The sequence below is a fragment of the Phoxinus phoxinus genome, assembly GCF_949152265.1.
Source record: "Phoxinus phoxinus genome assembly, chromosome: 22".
NCBI lineage: Eukaryota > Metazoa > Chordata > Actinopteri > Cypriniformes > Leuciscidae > Phoxinus > Phoxinus phoxinus.
In genome coordinates, this window is record NC_136897.1 from 27,704,993 (window position 1) to 27,726,400 (window position 21,408).

Sequence of the window (21,408 nt, forward strand, 5' to 3'; positions counted from 1 at the left end):
TATACATCCATCCTCCTATTCAAATCAAGTAAAGCCTTAAAGAAATGATAATTAGCTATTCTTCTAATGAACAATCGTCATTTACATTTCTAACAAGCTTGTGACGCACAGCAGGAGCAAATAATCCTGATCTCCATTCCTGAGCTATCACTGTCTTGAGGAACACAAACACCATTCATGAGGCCATCAGACACACAATACCAGCGTCAGGAGAAGATAATTGAGCAGAGCAACAACAACTGAACTTTACATTCCCCCTCAAGACCTCATTGTGCTCACATCAGCGGCGTGTTGGTTTTACCAGCGGATCCTTCATCTGAGCCGTCAGGAAGACCAGCGGAAGATGAGCTGCAAACATATCAAAGCCTGAGAGTGTTTGCAGATCCTCTCAGTCTGGACTTTATAGATCGATGATTTGATCTGTTCTGTTTATCTGAAGAGTTTCTGAAGAGGTCAGTGTGTCAAACACGTTTCAGAGGATGCAGTTGTCCTGCAAACACGTGCCCATCGCTCTCTCACTCGTTCACAGGTGGGCAGCTGTTCAGTAAAGCGCACTAGTGAGGGAACATGTGTCGCGGGACATTTCCTAGTGAAAACAGAGCATAAATCAGGAGGAAATACAGCTGTGCGCTAGCAAACCAATGCCTCGTTTAAAGGGTGAAAACTAAGAGGTGAGACAACACGTTTGAACAGTTTCCTCGTCCTAATTTTAACGGTAAAAGACTGTAAAGCTGCTATACGGTAAAAACCTGTTAATTGGCTATATACAGTGAAAAACTCTAATGGGACATTTCATCTCATTTTACAGCAAAATATTGTTAAATGTACAGGTTTAGATAGATTGTTACAATGAATGAACGATTGATTCTTGTTCAAAAATATTTAAGGTAACACTGGCAATAATAAAATATGTCAAACAGAAATGTGGAGGTCATAAAACTGTTGCTATTTTTATTCTTACATGAGAATGCTATACAAAAAAAATTATCCTAGTGTTCATTTTTATGGTAAAAGACTGTAAAGCTGCTATGGCAAAAACCTGTTAATTGGTTATATACAGTGAAAAACTATATCTAATGGGACATTTCATCTAAGTTTACAGCAAAATATTGTTAAATTACAGTTTTAGATAGATCGAACAAACGATGGATGGATGGATGGGTGGATGGATGGATGGATAGATGGATAGATAGACTTAAGATGGTTGTCAGTATACGATAAAGGTATATTGATATTATTTTGTTTATGTTTTGCTGTAAATTTAAGTTCAATCTGTAAAATTTAAAAAGTTGCTATCATATTTTTTGTATGGTAAAGTTCTGGAAAGCACAGCTGTAACTTTCATTGATATTTTTTTTTAACAGAAAAGTTTGCAAATGTTTCTACCAGTCATAATCTGTACGGTAATTCAGAACATTAAAACTATATATTTTCCATCACAGGTCAATGCATTTTTGAGCTTCTGGAAACATTTCAGGCTTTTTGCATAAAAGTATTAAAGCTACACTGTGTAGGAATTTCTCCCATCTAGCGGTAAAATTGTATATGACTACCAACTGAACATTACTTTCCGAGGGCGTTTTAACTCCTACGATGGCCGTATTGTTTCAAATCTGCCGCCAGTCGCGAGTAATCTCCGCTCGCATTCGTCACGGCGCCGCTGAGTGTAAAAACGCTAATAAAAAAACTTTTTTTCCATCTTGAGCCCAAGATAAAAAATAAGGAAATATCCACAATAATTCACAAAGAACACAGACTAACACATCACTTCAGCCACAGTGCGGAGAGTTTGAGAAACTACGAGACGGATCGTGAATCCATCGGGACGGGAGGGGTTGGGATTCTTGGACGTCCACAGAAATGAATGTTTCCATATTCCAGGTGCAGTGAGCTTTCAGGAGAGCGTTTGGCTCATCACGCCGGATTACTCACTGCAACCCCCTACCTCAGCGCTGAATAATTACAGCTCGAGCTGTCCCACAAACTAATGGCTCTGACAGAACCCTGAAAGGTCACATAGTGAAATCCCTCGGAGAAATCCCTCTCTCGCTCGCGCTCTCTCTAGTGCTCAGTTGTTCAAACTTTGGCTTGAAGTGGATTTCTTCAGGTTCATGTATCTTACGAGCAAAAACACACAGTCCTGAACTTCAGAAGGAAGATTCCTGTAGAGGGAAAACTAGCGATCGCTCTTTCGTCAGTTTGCACTTATGAGGAACCAACTTTGTCTCCGTTTTTTTTCTCTCCTAAAATTCCTTAAGAGACTGAAAAACTGAGTCCATATAACAGAGAACAAGAGCACATATCTGACTTTAGTGAGAATATAATGTGAAATGTTTGAGTTCGTGTTTTGATAGACTGCAAATCTGAGCATTTTCTTTTAAAACTCGTAAAAAAGTGTTGCTTTATACACATATATATGCATATATATATTCAAGTTTTAAAAGAGAAAATGTATGTATATATATATATATATATATATATATATATATATATATATATGGTATATATATATATATTTTTTTTTTGTAAATGTTTATAAATACAAATATATATATATAAAGCAATACTTTTTACGAGTTTTAAAAGAAAAAAATGCTCAGATTTGCAAAGTCTATCAAATCCATCATGTATATATATATTTATAATTCATTGACACTAAATCCAGAAACAAATACATATATATATACACACATACATACACTGCATATTAATATATATATTGCTCACTTCTGACCCAACGCCCAACGTTTCACAAAAATGTTTTATATATAAACATAATTACAAAAATACAAACATAATATATATATATATATATATATATATATATAAGACAAAAACAAATAAATATATGTATTATATTTTGTTAACATGTTTATATATAAAACATATATTTGTGAAAAGTTGGGTCTGAAGAACATCAAATTATATATACATATAATTTTTGTTTAATAAGTTTAAAGTGAATGATTTCATCTCTTTAAAGCTTTCACAGTCACTCACTTCTGACCCAACATTTGACAATAATCTTTCTTGAGGTTTCGAAAAATGAAAAAAAGTTTAATTTTAAACGAACCACATGACACATCAGAGCCGCCAATTCAGCGTCGTTTCAACAGACTATTGCATTCCTCCCTGATTTAACAAGCTCGAGTCCATCAGGATAATAATTCCAGCAAATTCCAGGGAATATTACTCATAAGCGAGTGAAGCTTGGTTCAGTCACACACACACACACACACACACACACACACACACACACACACACACACACACACACACACACACACACACACACACACACACACACGAGGAGATATCGCTGGAGATACACACAGCATGTTCACAGCTCATGCCTCCCTTAAAAGTCCCAGTGTTTGATATAAGACAGCAGGGAGTCGTGCGAGTCAGGATGGGACGGAGGTTTCAGCGCTAATGGTGTGTTTCAGTAATGGACGTGTGTGAGTTTAGGTGATAGTCAGATCACACACCCCCCCGCTGATAAGTGCAATATCCTGTGGACCATCTCCGTTGGTGTGACCAATGCCGAACAGATGTTCAGGAGTCCTCCTGAAATCCTCCACAAAGCGATTACATCTCACATTTTCAGCGCTTACACCTTGTAACCTATTTCAAGGTTTGCGTTCTCGAGCCGCTAAACACTGTTGTTGTAGCATTAAGGGTTTTCTGTTGGAACGGTGTCGTGTAAGTTAAAGGTACACTATGTAACTTATTTAAACAAAATTTAAATAACGAGTAAGTGCATTAATAATCCTTCTTCCAAAACGTGTTTTTGTTTTACCTTGATTCACTAAGGTATAAGTGTTTATATTTCAGACCTGATGGGATGGTTTTATTTAGTCTGGATTATATCACTGTTTATTAATGGGTGTAGCTACATTATCTAACTTGATCATATCTCTTAAGCCTAGTAGTAAATGTTTTATGAGCAGTAAGATAACCACATTCATCTGCACAGTCAGACAGAGTCAAAGCACAACCAAAACAATGTTCTTATGCAAAATGCATACAGTTTTGTTTTTTAACTGCTAGAGGGCCAAAACATTACATAGTGTACCTTTAATAACTAATGATCTTTGCAACGGAAGTGAATCTAATAATCTAATCAAATCTAACTTTATCATGACAATAACTTTATTCTAGAGCTAAAGTCAGAACACTCTCAGTTACTGTAATTTCCTATCATCACTGTAAAGCTGCTTTGAAACGCTCTGTATTGTTAAAAGCGCTGTATAAATGAAGGGGATTGACTTGTGCCGAGATCCCACCGCCTTTAAAAGCCAAATTATTTGTTGGCAGCACGCTTTGATCCACCGGCCAAATGGTGTTTTTAGGAGACACTTGCGGTTTGACACCAGGACTGCAATGTAAACGTTCTCTCTGTTCTGTTATTGAGCTCTTCTAACGTTTACAACCACTTACATTGGTAGTTACAACAGCTTGTAGTGTTGAGACAGCAGTGTCTTTCTGCAAAGGAAGCTGACGAGAGTTTGCAAATAATTTAAAAGAACACCGAACACAAAGTTGACAGCAAATCTGAGCTAAATAAGTGGATACAGACGTGATAAAGAACTCAACCAGGTCTTCTTGACCTTTAACCCTGTGTCATTGCAAAGGCCTAACATTTGCCCTGGGTTTCACAGAGCAGGCTTAAGCGAGTCCCAGACTAAAATACATGTTAAAGTCGCCCTGTGGTTAATAAATGTGTCCCTTAAAACTCATCTTTGATCACCATTTAAACGTTTTTTCCTTGAAAAAAATTGCGTTAAAACAGCTTGAGTGTAACTCGACACCCTTGCCTCATTTAGTATACGCGGTTCTATAATTATGCAAATGAGCCCCGCCTCCACTCACTCACTCACTCACTCACTCAGAGATCCACTGGTGGACGATCACACGTTGATCTGATTGGTTACAAGGTAGTGTGTGACGTCAGAAACACCAGCGATTTCAAACCGTGTTTTTGAGACTGTCTTTGGTTCACTGCAGTTTTAAGAAAAAAATACTCAGCAATGCTGTCCACTTATGAACTTACACATGGTTTGTCTTAAAGCAGATTAAAAACATTAAAAGCTGTATTTACACCACAGGGGGACTTTAACTGAATGCTGGTATATCTTGTCACTGTTTAGTCTCAAGACGCACATCAGTAATGTTTTTTTTTCTAAGGCACGTTTATAAAAGCTTCTTAAATGCACTGTTAGACTTTGCCGTAATTTTACAGTTACTTACCGCAAAAAAGCCCAGTAAAATACCATTTATATTATTTGCGGTTAACTACTGTAATATGCACTGCATTGTGGGTATTTTGTGTGAAATTTACAGTAACTTACTGTATATGGTAATTTACAGTACTTTACTGTTTACGCAAAAGCAGTAGTGCTACTGTAAATGAAGAAGACAGATTTCTTGAAGTGTGTAGGCTTCTTTTGACAAGGCCTGCCTCTCTGCAGTATATATGAATTGGCATATATGCAAAGCACTATACAGGAAAAAATAAATAAATAATAATAATAAAAAATATATGAAAAAAATAAATAAAAAAATACATTAAAAAATAATTTTAAATACAGAAATGTCGGCCCTCTGAAAAGTATAATCATGCATAGTTATATACTAAATATATTAGTTTCACCTTTTAATTTGAATTACTGAAATACATGAACTTTTGCACAATCTATTTTTTTTTATATATATATAGTTGCCTAATCATTGCCTTATAATTCACGGGATGACTGCACTTGTGTTCATTGTGTACACAACGTGTATTAGGCTACTCATAGGGCTATATGCATATTGTATTAATGTGTTAGGCCTATTAAAATGTCATATAAAAATGTTTTATAGTTTTTTCCCCTGTGTTCTGCAGATGAAAATCATGAATCTGCATTCTCAATAAGCAATGCACACGCTGGATGTTTAAAAGTTAAATAAAAAACACGAGGATGGAAGGATTTATTTTAATCCTATATAAATAAGTCATTTTTATATTAGCATTTTCTCAAAAAACTGGTTCCCATACATAGACATTAGACCTTATTTTTTATAATTTTATAAAATTACTATTTTATTTGTTGCTCGCGTGCAAAGCCCGCGCAAAAGCCTCGCAGAATGTAAACAGAGGTTTGTGTCAAGTGCGCGCGCACAGACGTCCCGGCTGCTGAGAGTGGATCGCCACAGACGCCAGCTGTGAGTTTTTCTGAGGTAAGTAGGCTACTTTAACTGAACAAATTTCTTTTATGCTACTTTTACAGCGTAAACTATTACCAATATCAATTAAATATAGCTAAATGTATGAAGAAAGTAAATAATACAATCGAATAGGCTATTATTACTAAAAGGACAGTCTGAAGGAACTTAGTTTTCCTCAAAAACTGCCGCTTTCATATCCCATTATGTCTGGCTGCCTTTTCCAGTCGATGGACCCAATCTAGTATTTACACAAACAATGGTTTTCCGTAATTTTTACGACCAGTTAAGGCATATTTTACTCGTCATTTAAAAAAATACCGTTAATGTGTGTGACGTTAGGCTATTTTGAAGTTAACGTTACCTAGCGCGTTTTTTTCAAAGGCACTCTCTCGCGCTCTCGCTCCAGGCCGATTCTATGGGAGTGCTATGTACCCTCAAACGCAAGCAAGAGCACCCTCAATTGATACTGTAATAATATTTTGGCGCAACAGATTTGCCAAACGCCCCAGTGTATATTTGTGCTTATTTGTGTTCACGCTCTGGAGAACGGAAAATTAATCCATTTACAACGCGTTTTGCAGCGGTAAGCCAACGCATTCTCATCCTTGGGCGTCATATGACGCTTTTTACAAATCGTCTACATCCAACGCACATGGCACCCTTTAGCGTCAATATGAGACGCACAGAGCTTTGTTCGGTTATGGTTGGGTTTAGGTCTGGGGTAGGATTAGGGTTAGACCGCTAGGGGGCGCCTTCTGGCCCATATCTATCTGCGTCTCATATTGACGCTAAAGGGTGCCATGTGCGTTGGATGTAGACGATTTGTCAAAAGCGTCAGTATATGACGCCTTGGGATGAGATTGTTGGTCTCTTGAACGCAATGGCCAAACAAAGATGTTCAAGTTAGTTCAGAATCTACTCACCGCCCATAATTTAAATTCAGTGTCGATTTATGCAGGCTCGCGAACAAATTTCCTCTATTGAGGACAATAAAGAATGAATATGAATGTGTATGAATATGAATCCTTTCATTAACAAAGTGTAAACACGATGTAAGAGATGTATTGGACCGACAGCTGCAAACTATTTCTGAAGTGACAGCTAAATTTACATAATAGTATCATACGTGCTGGATTCACTCTGCACAGGACAGACATGCTTAAAATAGTAACTCTTTTAACGCAATATAAAGGCAGGCTAATAGATGAATTGATACATTTTCATTGCAAAATATTTTAGAAATTCTATGCTAATTATTGGTAAAACGGCCCCCCTATCCCTTCCCCCTCTCCCTCCTGCATGCTGTAGGCTAAAAAGTTATATTCTCTTCTCTCTTTTTTCAGTGTCGATTGTCATCTGATTGTGTAAGTGATCAATCTAGCAGTCATAGATCTGTGATTAATCATGTTCATAACATATAGTCATTAGCCAATAATCATCGATGAAAAAATAATGTTTCTTCTTTTTCTCTTTTGTCTGTGTCAACAGGACAGAGGCTACAGCCCAAAGGCTCCTTTAAGAGCCACAGCACTGAGGGTCTTTGGCTTTGTAAGTATATGTTTTGAGTAACTATCAGATGCATTATGATTTGGCCTTGCAGGCCCTACGCTTTCTTTAATTTATTTATTTAACCATATTAAATGTGTCATATTTTGGGCCCTGGTTTAACGATCTAAACGTATGATAGGGCCCTTTATGTCAAATTCATAAATTAATATAAATTGAGTTATAATAATACAACACAATCAGGAAGAATAAGTTATCAATCAAATTAAATCAGAATCAACAAAATTCATACTTCACAACACTGGAAAAAAGTTGTTTGCAACTTCCGGTTCACTGGGACTTTAATGAGCCTCAGAAGTGGCAGGAATGCATTTAAATTCTTGATAACAATGTTATGAGATTAAAGTCAGCATTAAAATCAAGATTGACCCTATTTACTTTGTTAGCGCATATTACTAGTCTTGTGGTGAACAATGAATCCGTGCAAGTTAATACACAGAAAAAAATTGTTTGCCGTGGTAATCTATAATCAAAGTCTGAAAAGTTACTTCCGGTCTGAAATGGCGTTCCTTTTCTGATGACATAGGCTTGACGGCTTGGGTTGGAAAACGCTTAACCACTCCCCTCAAACCGTTAGTCTGCTTTGAGCGAGAGATGGAGAGGAGGAGCGCTAAACTAAACCCTGCCCTCTGTTCAATATTCCGTTTCACTCGGAAATACGTCACAACACTGGATAAAAGTCATTTGCAACTTCCGGTTCACGCGTACTTTAATGTTTTAAATAGAAGGTTTTGATTATAAAAATATAAAATGATTTAAATAATACTTTAAAGGGTTAGTTCATCCAAAATTGATAATTCTGTCAGTAATTACTCACCCTCATGTTGTTCCAACCATGTAAGTCTTTCGTTCATCTTCCGAACACAATTTAGGATATTTTTGATGAAATCTGAGAGCTGTCTCACTCCACCATAGGCTTTCAGAGGGAATGAATCTTGCTGGCCCAAAAAAGTTATTAAAGAGATCGTTAATATATTCCAAGTGACTACAGTGGCTCAATCTTAAGTTTATCAAGCGACGAGAATATTTTTTATTTGCAAAAAAAAACACAAAAATAACGACTTTATTCCACTATTCATTTCCTTCTCTCTGGGCCTCGAGTGAGTTCACTAGTATAACTGTGCAGCGCGTCTGTGTTGTACGTCACACGCATCACGCACATGACCAGCCTCAGCCAATAGTGAGCCTACGTGGTGACGTGCAACACAGACGCGCTGCGATGTTATACTATCTGAAAAAACCTCACACCTGTTTTTTGCACACGCAAAAAGTATTCTCGTCGCTTGATAAATTTAAGATTGAGCCACTGTAGTCACTTGGAATATATTAACGATCTCTTTAATAACTTTTCTAGCCCAGCAAGATTCATTCCCTCTGAAAGCCTATGGATGAGTGAGACAGCTCTCAGATTTCATCAAAAATATCCTAATTTGTGTTCAGAAGATGAACGAAAGACTTACATGGTTGGAACTAGGGCTGTTGGAACGAATTCCGAAATTCGAATATAATTCGAATATTAAAAAAATCAATACTATTCGAATGCTGAAGTTACTATTCGAATATTACTTTTTTTTATTCATTTTTTTTTATTTTTTATTATATGATCTTACCTTTCTCGCCAACTTGGCTTACACAGGCATGTGAAAATAAAATGCTTTTGTTTCGTCTGATAAACAATAAAAAAATTGAATCGTAACACAATTGTGCGCGTTATCCACGCTGCATCGTCATAACAATACTGTCAATAATGGCGGCGAGCAATGTCTCCATGGAAACGGAGATCACCACTCCTGACAATTTGAGAAGCGAAGTGTGGAAGGTGTTTGGATTTCAAATCATAAATGGGAAAATTAAATCACAAATAATGTCTGAATGAAATATCACTCCTCAACTTGCAACCTTACTGTGCGTTCACACCGGACGCGAATAGCGCGTCAAATTCGCGCCTGCCGCGTCTAGTTATACACTTGACCACTTTTGTGTCCATTCGCGCCTGACGCGCTATTCGCGTCCGGTGTGAACGCACCATTAGGGCACATCTGACAACGCTACACCATGACAAGCTATAGGCGATCTGTCCAAGGAACCGCTGCTAAAACAGGCAAGAATGACTTATTTTCTTCTCTTCATCACGGGGCTTACCAGCTGTCTGCTGTCCTAGCCGCGCAACAATCACTGACAGAGTTGTGAAACTCTGTCACAACATCAGACAACTGATCAGTGGAAAAATGTCCATTCAAGTTGCCAAATTAAAGTCATTCATTTTGTTCCGCTGTTTTATTATTAATAAAAAAACGCGATCACCCGTTCCTAAATGTTTATTGTAATGTTAACTGTCCCTCTAGTGGACAGAACGTGTAACAACAACCAAATCCTAAAGTGGCATTGACGATCCATAAGCCTGTGTAATGTCGCAAATATTAATAATAGGATGAATTTGAGCATTTAATATTCGAATATTATTCGAATATTAAATAAAATAAGGAATGGAATTCGAATAGTATTATAGAGGAAGATTGACAGCCCTAGTTGGAACAACATGAGGGTGAGTAATTACTGACAGAATTATCAATTTCGGATGAACTAACCCTTTAATTAATAATACTTTAATTTAATTATACTTTAAAAATTAAACTAAAAATATTGTTACTAAAAATATTGTTACTAAATACTGTTCCTAAAATGTAAGTCATGTAATATTTACTTCATGTTTAATGAATTGGTGTATACAAATTATAACATTATTATAACAAGTCGAGCAACGATTGCCATGCTAAGTGATATGAACTGTGACTTGGAATCTTCTGTTGTTTCCGGAAGAAAGCACTGAACGCAACAGAGAAAATAAATAAATACAAATAATAATACAAAAATGAACAAGTCACAGTTCATATCACTTAGCACAGCGTTCGTTGCTCCACTTGTCGAGACTGTTTTCCAAGATGGCTGCTGTCTGTATACGCGTAATGTACTGTCTTTATTAAGTATCTTCTTATTAAACTGTTTGTACACTTACAAAGTTCTCAATGCTTCGGTTTGCATGTAAGGACCCTCATTATGCTACCGTGGTAGTGTGAGGCTATTTTGAGCCTTGTTAGTGGAATTAACTAGCGATTTACTTTAACTTACTCTCTGCCCCATATATTAGCGTTATAAGCTAATCTGTTTTTAGAGATAAAACTCTTTACATTCGATTATCATTAAAACGCATCCCAGAGAACGATCTACTCTGTAACCATGTGCTAATTACCCCTAGGTTTATTTTTCACCGTAGTTTTCTTAGGAACACTCCACCGTTTTTTTTTAATAGGGCTTATTCACCGTCTTTCCTACATTTAGATAGGTGGGCAAATGCATTTGTCTCAGTGCATGCATTGTTTTAGTTTGACAGGGTCGGCGCTTGCTTGGCTTAGCATAATGAATGGAATCCTTTGTTGCCAGCTAGCATGTTCTGAGTAAAAGTGATAAAAAATAAAACACCTAATTACTACTGCGTATTCACAAGTACAAATAGCGATGCAGATTAAGACTAGGTGATTTCCAAGGCAGATATTGACTCATGGTGAAGCACAGGCGAAGCACTGCTACTTGGGCGCAGAGATATCACGCAACACATGAAATCTGTCAACTTACCGGCGTGACCTGCACCGAGTATCTTCGCTTTTGTTTATTTCAGTCGGCATAGGTTGGCATATTCCCCCACACTCACACCACCAGTTTGTGTTGGCTCTCATCCTCACGTCCTCAGGTTGTTGAGCGATCGCAACCTCCTCCTCCTGTTGTTCTATTTCCAAAGCACGCAGCTCCTCTTCTGAAAACTCTGGTTCATAGAGGTATGGTTCTGGATCTTGACTGTCTGAGAAGTCACCGTCTTCGTCTCTCACAAAATCAGCCATGTTCATCGCCATTTACTATGTCTACTGTAGGAAAAATAGCCAGCTACTATTATGTTGACTGGGATTTCATGTGTTGCGTGATAAGTCAAAATCTGTCTAGGAAATCGCCTAGTCTTAATCTGCATCGCTATTTGTACTCGTTGTGAATACGCAGGCCACAAGAAGTAATTAGGTGGTTTTTTTTATATCAATTTTACTCAGAACATGCTAGCTGGCAACAAAAGATTCCATTCATTATGCTAAGCTAAGCTAGTGGCGACCCTGCCAAACTAAAACAACGCATGCACAAAGACAAAAGTCTAAATGTAAGAAAGACGTTGATTAAGCTCATATATTACATGTGCGGTGCTACCAAATCTGGTGCTGGTGCTACAATCTGTAGAACTTGCTGTTTGAGTGTGTTACGTCCAAGGATGTATTTGTTTTGTTTTCTTTCTTTTTTTATTTATTTTCCCCTTTCTCCCTGTTTCTCTCTCTCTACTTCCCATAAGCAGAAAGGAATTGCTGCCACCTGACGCCAATGATCGGGTGTAAATCTGCTGTGATTGGATGAGAGGAAGCTTTGGGGGCAAAAGCAGCACCATTCCTCAGATCAGTTATTTATTTGTAAACTTTTGTTGTATTGTTCTTTATCATACAAATGTATATTGTTATTTATTTGGGATTAGTAGAGAGGTGGGTGCCATTTCCTTTTGATTTAATTTCCTCTTGTTTTAGCTGAGAACTGTTAGTGTATTTTGTACTTGATTTAAAAAAAAAAATGTTTTGCATATTGTCATGATCTGCTTTTATTTGTTATGCATGAATTTCTCTTTTAAATGTTGCATCACAATAAGTCAATTGAATGTAATTAATTGTGATAGTAAATAATAAATATGCTGATATACATGAACTCAAGTAACTTTTTTGGAATTTATTCAATTCAATAGCATTAATAGTGTAAAATAAATGAAAAATAAGTTGCAGTAAGGGTATTGTACTGTAAAATGAAACTGCGGTAAGGGCATCATACTGTAAAATTAAACTGCGGTAAGGCATCTTACTGTAAAATGAAATTGCAGTAAGGAAATCATACTGTAAAATGAAATTGCAGTAAGGAAATCATACTGTAAAATGAAATTGCAGTAAGGGTATCTTACTGTAAAATGAAATTGCGGTAAGGGTATCTTACTGTAAAATTAAATTGCGGTAAGGCCATCTTACTGTAAAATAAAATTGCAGTAAGGGCATCATACCGTAAAACACATTTACAGGTAAGCTACTGTAAAGTGGAACTTACAGTAACTTACTGGCAATAGTGCTGCCAGTAAGTTACCGCAAAAATACAATAAAATGTCTAACAGTGTGCCCTAATTGAAAAGGCCTAATCCTGGCTTAATCTAAGCCTTGTCTGTGAAACCAGCCCATAGAGTTCAGTCCATCCTTCAGTCTGTCATAAACAGTGTCACACGGCCCTGATGTGAGCAAACATTCCCCAATGCAAAGACAAATAAGTCACAGAAGACTGTCTGTGTTACAATAGATGTAAAGATGAGCGCTGCGTGTCCGGAGCTGTCGAACACGTCTGAACCGGCGCTAGGCCACGAGCCAGCGCTTGTGAAACCGCCAGGGATCTTCTGCTATCAGGCATTTGTCTGAAACATGTAGGAATCCATCAGCGATGATGATCCGTCTGTATGACTGCGCATAAACCCACGGCTCTCTGCTGTCAGAAGTTCTTTAGGTATTAAAGGAGTATCATCCGGTTACTGCATCCCTTCAGGAATTCATTAAGTCCCGAATCAAAGCCAGTCAAGAGGCGCTACGGATACCCTTCACATTTCATAGCGGGGCGAGCGTCTCCTGCTCCCAGCGGCCCGCACATCTTTGATTTCAAAGCGTCTCGTGGCGTGCGATGGCCTTTCAGGAGACAGAGATCCTCTGATTTCATTCTCTGTAATTAGACGCTGCTTGATGCGTGATTGTCTCTGGTTGATGAAGGCCTTTCTACACAATCTTTTTTTCCTGGAGTTTCGAGCTGGTTGTTGAATTAGCCCGTTCAATTTCAGTTCTTCAGTAGAAGTTAGATGCTTAGATACTAAAATGCCAGAAAAAAATAATATTTTTTATATACTGTATGTGTACAGCAGAGGGTTTTGACTCTGAATATCCATAGCTTAACATCTAGTGTCTTTAGATGCATGGATAATAAAATGATAGAAAACTATTTTTTGGGATTTAAAGTAAATAAGTGAATATACTGCATATGTACAGCGGGAGGATAGACTCACACTTTAATCTGAATGTCCATAGCTCAACATTTAATGTCTTAGATGCTTAGATACTAAAATGCTAGAAATTTTTTAACAAAATTGGGATTTAAAGTAAATAAGTGGATATACTGTATATGTACAGCGGGAGGTTTAGACTCACACTTTAATCTGAATGTCCATAGCTTAACATTTAATGTCTTAGATGCTTAGATACTAAAATGCTAGAACATTTTTAACAAAATTGGGATTTAAAGTAAATAAGTGAATATACTGTATATGTACAGTGGGAGGTTTAGACTCACACTTTAATCTGAATATAAATAGCTCAACATTTAGTGTCTTAGATGCTTGCTTTCACACCTGCCTTGTTTAGTTCGGTTGAATCGCACTAGAGTTCGGTTTCCGAATTGGTGCGGTTCGTTTGGGCCGGTGAGAATGCAGCAATCGCACTCGGGTGCGCACCAAAAGCGGACCAAACAAGCGTACCGAGACCTCCTTGGAGAGGTGGTCTCGGTACGCTTTCAAACGAACTCTGGAGCGGTTCGTTTGTGGTGAGAACGTGATCAGACCTCGAACAGACCCAACTGCATTATGTCAATGTTTAGCAACATTAATGCACGCGTTGCCTCCTCCTGAAGTGACTCGCTGCGTGCATTGCATAAAACATTATTTTCAAGCCGCATTCTCGCTTTATTCTCAAATGTTATTGTTTGCCTAAAGTGGTGTAGACAAACTATATAATAAACTATGACCAGGGATACAATCAGCTCACAAAGTCATTTCTCCATGGTAAAAAGCGGCGTGTTGTCTGCCGGATTTTCCTCCTCTTTGTTTACTTCCGTCAGTTCTGTTGGAATTTTCCCGCACGTTAATTCTGACAATCGAAGTGCAGTTATGAAAATACGTTCAAGACCCATCTGGCCAACGAGTGATGTGGATGTTGTCACGTGACTGCATTTTGGTTCGTTTCATAAACTGATTCGGACCAGAGCAATCAGTGTGGTGTGAAAAGGAACCAAAACGCCTGAAAAATGCTACAAAGTATAATTTTTCTCCCTTGGTCCGGACCAAATGAACCGAACTACAGATGTGCATGTAAAAAAATTGGGATTCAAAGTAAATAAGTAGATATACTGTATATGTACAGCAGAAGGATAGACTCACACTTTAGTCTGAATGTCCAATAGCTTAACATCTAGATGCTTAGATACTAAAATACTAGAAAAATATTTTAAAAAATGGGATTTAAAGTAAATAAGTGGATATACTGTTTATGACTCACACTTTAATCTGAATATCAATAGCTCAAAATCTAGTGTCTTAGATGCTTAGATACTAAAATGCTAGAAAAAAGAAAAGAAAAGGGGATTTAAAGTAAATAAGTGGATATACGTACAGTGGGAGGTTTTGACTCACACTTTAATCTGAATGTCCATAGCTAAACATCTAGATGCTTAGATACTAATGCTATAACAGGGATGCATGATTTCGTAGCTCTCCCTGGACGATTCACCAATGAAAAACACACAACCCCACTGGCACAGATCGGTAAAACCACAGTGTGACGTGTGAGGAAAACTCGAGGACATCCACCCTGATCCTGAGCGAACACAAGCGGGAATCAGAGCGAGCGATGCGCTTTACATGAGCAGCGGATTCACACTGACAGTTCAAAGCTCGTGTCGAAGCTTCTCCACGCTGGAGACGAGAGGAACGTCTCACAACTGGACCGAAACTAGCCTCAGGTCCTCAAGCTGACAGCTTTCTTCAGATGGATCTCCATTCAGGCTGTTCAACATCATCATTGAAATATCATGAAATATCACATGATATTGTGCAGTGGTTCTCAACCGTCTCAACCCAAAAACTGCATCTCAGGGTGTGTTCTGATAACGCCAGAGAGCAGATGCAATGCTAAATGCAGAAACACAATGCAGCTAAATCATGCATATCTCCAGTAGCAAAATATGTTTTTAAAAGTGAATAAATAACTTAAAATTCAAGTATTTATTTATTTTGTATTTTGCTATTCTGTCGATATATATATATATATATATATATATATATATATATACACACAAATTATTACACATCATTTTTTATATAAATTGCAAAAAAAAAAGTACTTGTAGCCTATATACATATTAAAGTAAAAAATAATAATATATAAAATAATGTAAAATAATCATATAATATATAATTCAACAGTTTTTTATATATAATATATATATATATATATATACACACACACTGTAAAAAAAATTGGTTTAACTTAAAAAAGTAAGTTACCTGGTTACCTTAAAATTTTTAGTTTGTTGGAATTAAAAATTTGAGTTAATACAATGAAGAAGAATGGTTCAATAAACAGAAACTCAAAATATTATGTTATCTTCACCAACATTAGTTATCTAAGTTGATTTGACAAAAGATAAAAAGTTGTGATAACAAATGAAAATATATTTTTACAGTGTATATATATATATATAAATCTCTGAAACATTTAAGATCATATAATGTTATATAATAATATATAGAGATAATATAATGTAACAATATTTAGACACATGTTAGCATGGTTGTGTGACGCCTCATCCTCAAACACCACATATAAATCTACAGAGTGTGAAAGTTACGACCCAGACGACGTTAAATGCAGGTTACGGGTTTAGTGTCATCTTGGGTTGTAAAACAGAACCGATAGAGAAGCTCTGGAGCAGTTTGCGGAAGAGGAAAGCCTCAAGTCATTATGTTGCTTGAGAGTTTTTCTAATTAGTTGACAGCCAGTAGTGATCAATCATGAAATCACAAGATCGACTTCTAAACAGTCAGTTTTGTGATAAAGGGCGGTAACCCTGCGATCTGATTGGTTAATGAAGGAACACACAGTGATACGCACAGGTTCAGGGATAGACAGACAGACTGCAACTGATCCAATGGATAAAATCACATTGTTAAACAATCAGAGGCATTTATAAAGCATAATGTGCTAAAGCAGAAACATATCGTCAGCAAATACCGTTTTGTTGACAGTCAGGTATATTAACAATGAGAAGATAATAAAACTTCGGCAGTCTCTTTTGTCCAAACTGCGCTCAGAATAAAACAACACACGTTTTCAGGGGTCAGCGCCTCACAATGGAGGGACTTCTGAGGAGCTCGACTTCCCTCGGATTTCTTGACCTATTGACAGCGGACTGACCTTATATACTCCTGTGAGAAAGCCTATTGTGCTCTGGAGTCTTAGCAAGACAAACAAGAGAGTTCCCTGCGGTCTTAAAGAGCCTTAAGACAACCCTGACCGAGGAAAGTCCTTCAGGACGGGACAACAGAGCAGCTTTTAAACGTGTATGCTCATCAAACTTCAATAACTTTGAACTCGGTGTCGTTTTTATAAAGTCATATTCCAAAAACAAAAGCGCTGCGGTTAAAGCCTCGAGAGAAATGTTTAAATGCTTTATGCAGGGAAAATTCCACCATAATGTTTCTCTTCTACATTAATTATCCTAAATCATTATGTTAAGTTTGGAAATTGTCCCGAAATTCCTTCACAAATAGCCTGGAGCTATGCATGATTCCAGACATCTGGCACATATTTTCCTGGCATGGAATAAAAAAAACAGCTTTATTCGGTGATCTGGGTTTGTTCACCTGGAATCGGTGAGGCTTTATTTCTCTGTGTTAATTGGTAAGGATGTGTTGAGCTCTGAAAGCGGACTCTCTCTCTCTCTCTTGTCTTAACTTCTGAATCGTCTCTGCGGGGAGTTTTACTCAGTTTCCATTCAGGCCTTCCATGCGCCCTCCGGTATTTTCAGCTCCTCTGCGTTCGCACCATTGGCTTCATTAAATTCTTCTCCAATGAGAAGGATAAGAAAAGGGCTGACGGACCCTGAGAGAGCGGGACGTGTGAAAAAGGCTCCGGGGGAGATGAAAGAGGCCCCTGTGGCCCCGGGGCCCCGGTGACCGTCAGCTCGGCCGGACCTGAATAATCCTGAATGGGCCCGTCGTTCTTTCACATCCTTTTCAACCTCTTTATCCTGACTGCTAGAACTCTTCATCGCGCACAATGGCAAATGCACTAAAACTGTTTTCTCATGCTAATAGATGTGAACTCACTCCCACCAAATGCTTTTTGCTTTTCCTCCAGGATTTAAATGGGCCAATTAGAGGCTGTTATTTCTCCTCGTCTTCTACATCTCAGAGTTGTTCCTCTCTTTTTCAAGTGAACTGCACGTTTTATCAGTGAATCCGTATAACGGCGGCCGAGACGGATCACAGAAATTGATTGTAAGTATTTCAGGAGGAGAAAGCAGAGTAAACAGAGAAAGAAAAAGAGCGCCTGAAGAGCAAACATCAGGTCTTTCAACTCTCAACAGCTTGTGCAGCTCTCTGAACTTCTGTCTGCATTCATTATCCTCTGCTGGAGTATTCACTCGCAATATACACTATTTACTCAAGCTGATTTCTGACCGTTTTAATACCAAAAATATAGATTTTTAATCCAAAGCACCTTTTTTCCTACACAATAAAATCGTCTTGAACTTTAAAACTTCAGAAGGAAATTAAAATGCATGCACTAATATATGAATGATCTAATGCATGACTGTTTGTAACACGCCTGGATGAGTGGATGTGTTCAGGATTGGCGCCTGGCACCTTCTGATCACATCTTCCCCCATATGGATCAAATTGCAGCAGAATGTTTGAGATTCCAGTGTCAGGAGTCAAACAAGAGTCGAAAAGCGGCTCATGCAATTCTATAGTCCATCTCAAACAATTTCCCTCCAAAATAACTCCGTTTGAAACAGTTTGTGCATCCAAAAAAAAAAAAAAAAAACGAAACGAAAAGAAAAGAAAAAAAGTTGATGCGATTATTTTCCCATGCAACTCAAATATCCCGAAAAAACAACAATAAATACAACAACACAAATCTTCGAAGTGCTCATTAAACACACGCGTGCATATAAATCACTCACCAGCTCTGAAGAGTGACTCAAACCTCCAAACTCGCGCAAACACGATCAAACTCTTCCTTCACTGGAAACTTTCTGGCTCCAGAAAACAGAAGCGCGTCCCACGAACATCCATCAAAACACGAGCGGAGATCTTCACGAGAACCAGCGGGTCTGAGGCGAGAATCATTCACAAAGTTCACTTTTCGGGATTCTTCTTTTTTAACTTTTACGGTCCATCATCAGTGAGAGTGAACGCGTGAAGTTTGCATCATCTGACCGCGCGACGACAACAACAGCGAGCGCGCGCGCGCGGAATCAGATTATCAGAAGTTTGGGCAATAAAAACAACAGAAGAGTTTGTGAGTGCGACTGTTTGCGCTGAGACCCTCGGGTGATCTGTTTTCAATGCTCTCTCTCTCTCTCTCTCTCTCTCTCTCTCTCTCTCTCTCTCTCTCTCTCTCTCTGATGGGTCGGGCTTCACACTGAACCGATCGCGTCGGACTAAAGTTACGTCAAGTTTTTCTACAAGGTCATCCTGGGAAATCAAGGAAGAAAAAAAAGAGGTAACACTTTATTTTACACTTTTCTTGTTACACGTGTTACTGTATGTACTTACCATAACAGTCAATTATGTTTAATTACATGCAAATAACCTTCAAGCAAACCCTTGCCATATTATAGTAGCCTAAGTACATGTTGTTAATTAATATTACTTAGTTCTTAAATATATAATTACACTGTAACAAAGACACCTTTAAATAAAGTGTAATGAAAGAGAAATCAAGTTTTGGTTACACTTTATTTAAGGTGTATTTGTTAATCTGTCATATTAATTATTGAGTAATATTAATGTACTTAATGTGGTTAGAATTAGGGTTTGTTTGAAGATTAGTTGCATGTAATTATGCATAATTTACAGTTATTATTATAGTAGCATGTAACATTTGAAACAATGACACTGTAAATAAAGTGTTACCCAATTTTTTTCAAAGGCTTACTAAATATGTGAGAATACATGTATTTATTTCGTATTTATTAAAAAGCGTATTTTCTTGTATTATTAGTTCTTTATTTTAAACAAATAGTTTATTCTTCCTGAAATACGCAAGTGCTGAGAAGAAAACAGAGCATCAGTATCGATGCGTCTCGTCCCAGATCTCAGATCAGCCTCATTTATCACTTTAGCTGACCGTAGCTCTGTATTTACAATGGAAAATGGAAATGGGGTCAAATCTAATTCAGATAAAACAACTATTTATTACACTTAATTAACACACTTAGACATGAGCCGCTGCTATACAGTACATTATTCTTAAATCAGCATTAAAACCAGCGGGTACACACTTCAGGATATTATATTAAACTCTGACATCACATTAATATATAGGCTATTGTACATATTAACATGATGATCCACATTTCAAGGTGTTTGTGCAAATGATGTGGTTGAAAAGACTTCATTATTATTTTCAGTCAACATGCTTTAAAGAAAAAAAGACAGTGTAACTGGAAACATGTCTAATCAAACTAACAGCAGCAATGAACACCGGATGTGTGTTTGTTTTATTATATTAATGAAGAAACATTTTAAATATGTTTATGGAAGTATAAACCTTTAAGTCGTTAGATACATTAACTCATAATACATTAACAGAAATCCCCCTTTTTTACTGCCAAGTGCATGACCTTTAATCCAGCAATCTTTCATATGATGTTTGTGTCCTGTTTCACACGAGAGGAGACGGTGTGTGTGTGTGTGTGTGTGTGTGTGTGTGTGTGATCATATGAGCAGTGAGGTCATTATTAGGGCTGTATGGTGTGCAACAGCTTCTCACACACACACACACACACACACACACACACACACACACACACACACACACACACACACACACACACACACACACACACACACACTGTGTTTAGTGATCATGCAACTCCATTTTTTTCCAGATTTTTCCATTTTGCACTAGTTTAAAACAAGACATAATGCATTTTGGAGAATTATGAATGCAATAAAAGAGAACTTCCAATTCACATCATATTTCGAGTATAAAAAGGTATTTAAACTGAAACTGTGAAATTGTTCACAGTGCATTTTCCATTAATGTAAGGTCAGAACAATATTTGTAATATTGTAATTTTATCCCGTTTATTAATTTAAATTATGTGCTTTATAATTACTTTACAATTATTGTATATGAAACCCTATCTTTACATTACTTTACATAAAAATAAATTACGCGATTTAACTTTTTTATAAGTTAGTTTACGATAAAATTACCTTTTAAACTTGTACTTGTACTTTAAAAAAAAAATGAAGACCGATACTGATAGTTTTTTTTTACAGTATAATAACTATTTTCTAATTATTTTCTAATTATTCAGCTATAAAGCCTGTAAAAGGCTATTAAATGGCAGATTTTAAATGTGACAACATGCCCCAATATAGTTTTGTCCTCAGCAATAATGGTGGAAATTACTTTTTTAAACCAGAAATTGATTTTCAAATATATAGATATATATTTACTG

The 21,408-nt window shown here is 37.1% G+C and overlaps 1 protein-coding gene across 2 annotated transcripts in view; it reads right to left on the reverse strand.

Moving 5' to 3' along the window:
* The window catches only part of gli2b (GLI family zinc finger 2b), a 107,916-nt gene that overhangs the window by 86,180 nt on the left and 328 nt on the right, over positions 1-21,408 (reverse strand). The window contains exon 1 of one of the 2 annotated variants that reach the window (XM_079597808.1): positions 18,898-19,340. The exons of the other annotated variant lie outside the window; for it this stretch is intronic. The gene's annotated coding sequence lies outside the window, so the exon portion shown is untranslated. Of the gene's footprint in view, positions 1-18,897; positions 19,341-21,408 lie in introns of those variants that run through there. 2 annotated transcript variants of the gene reach the window in all.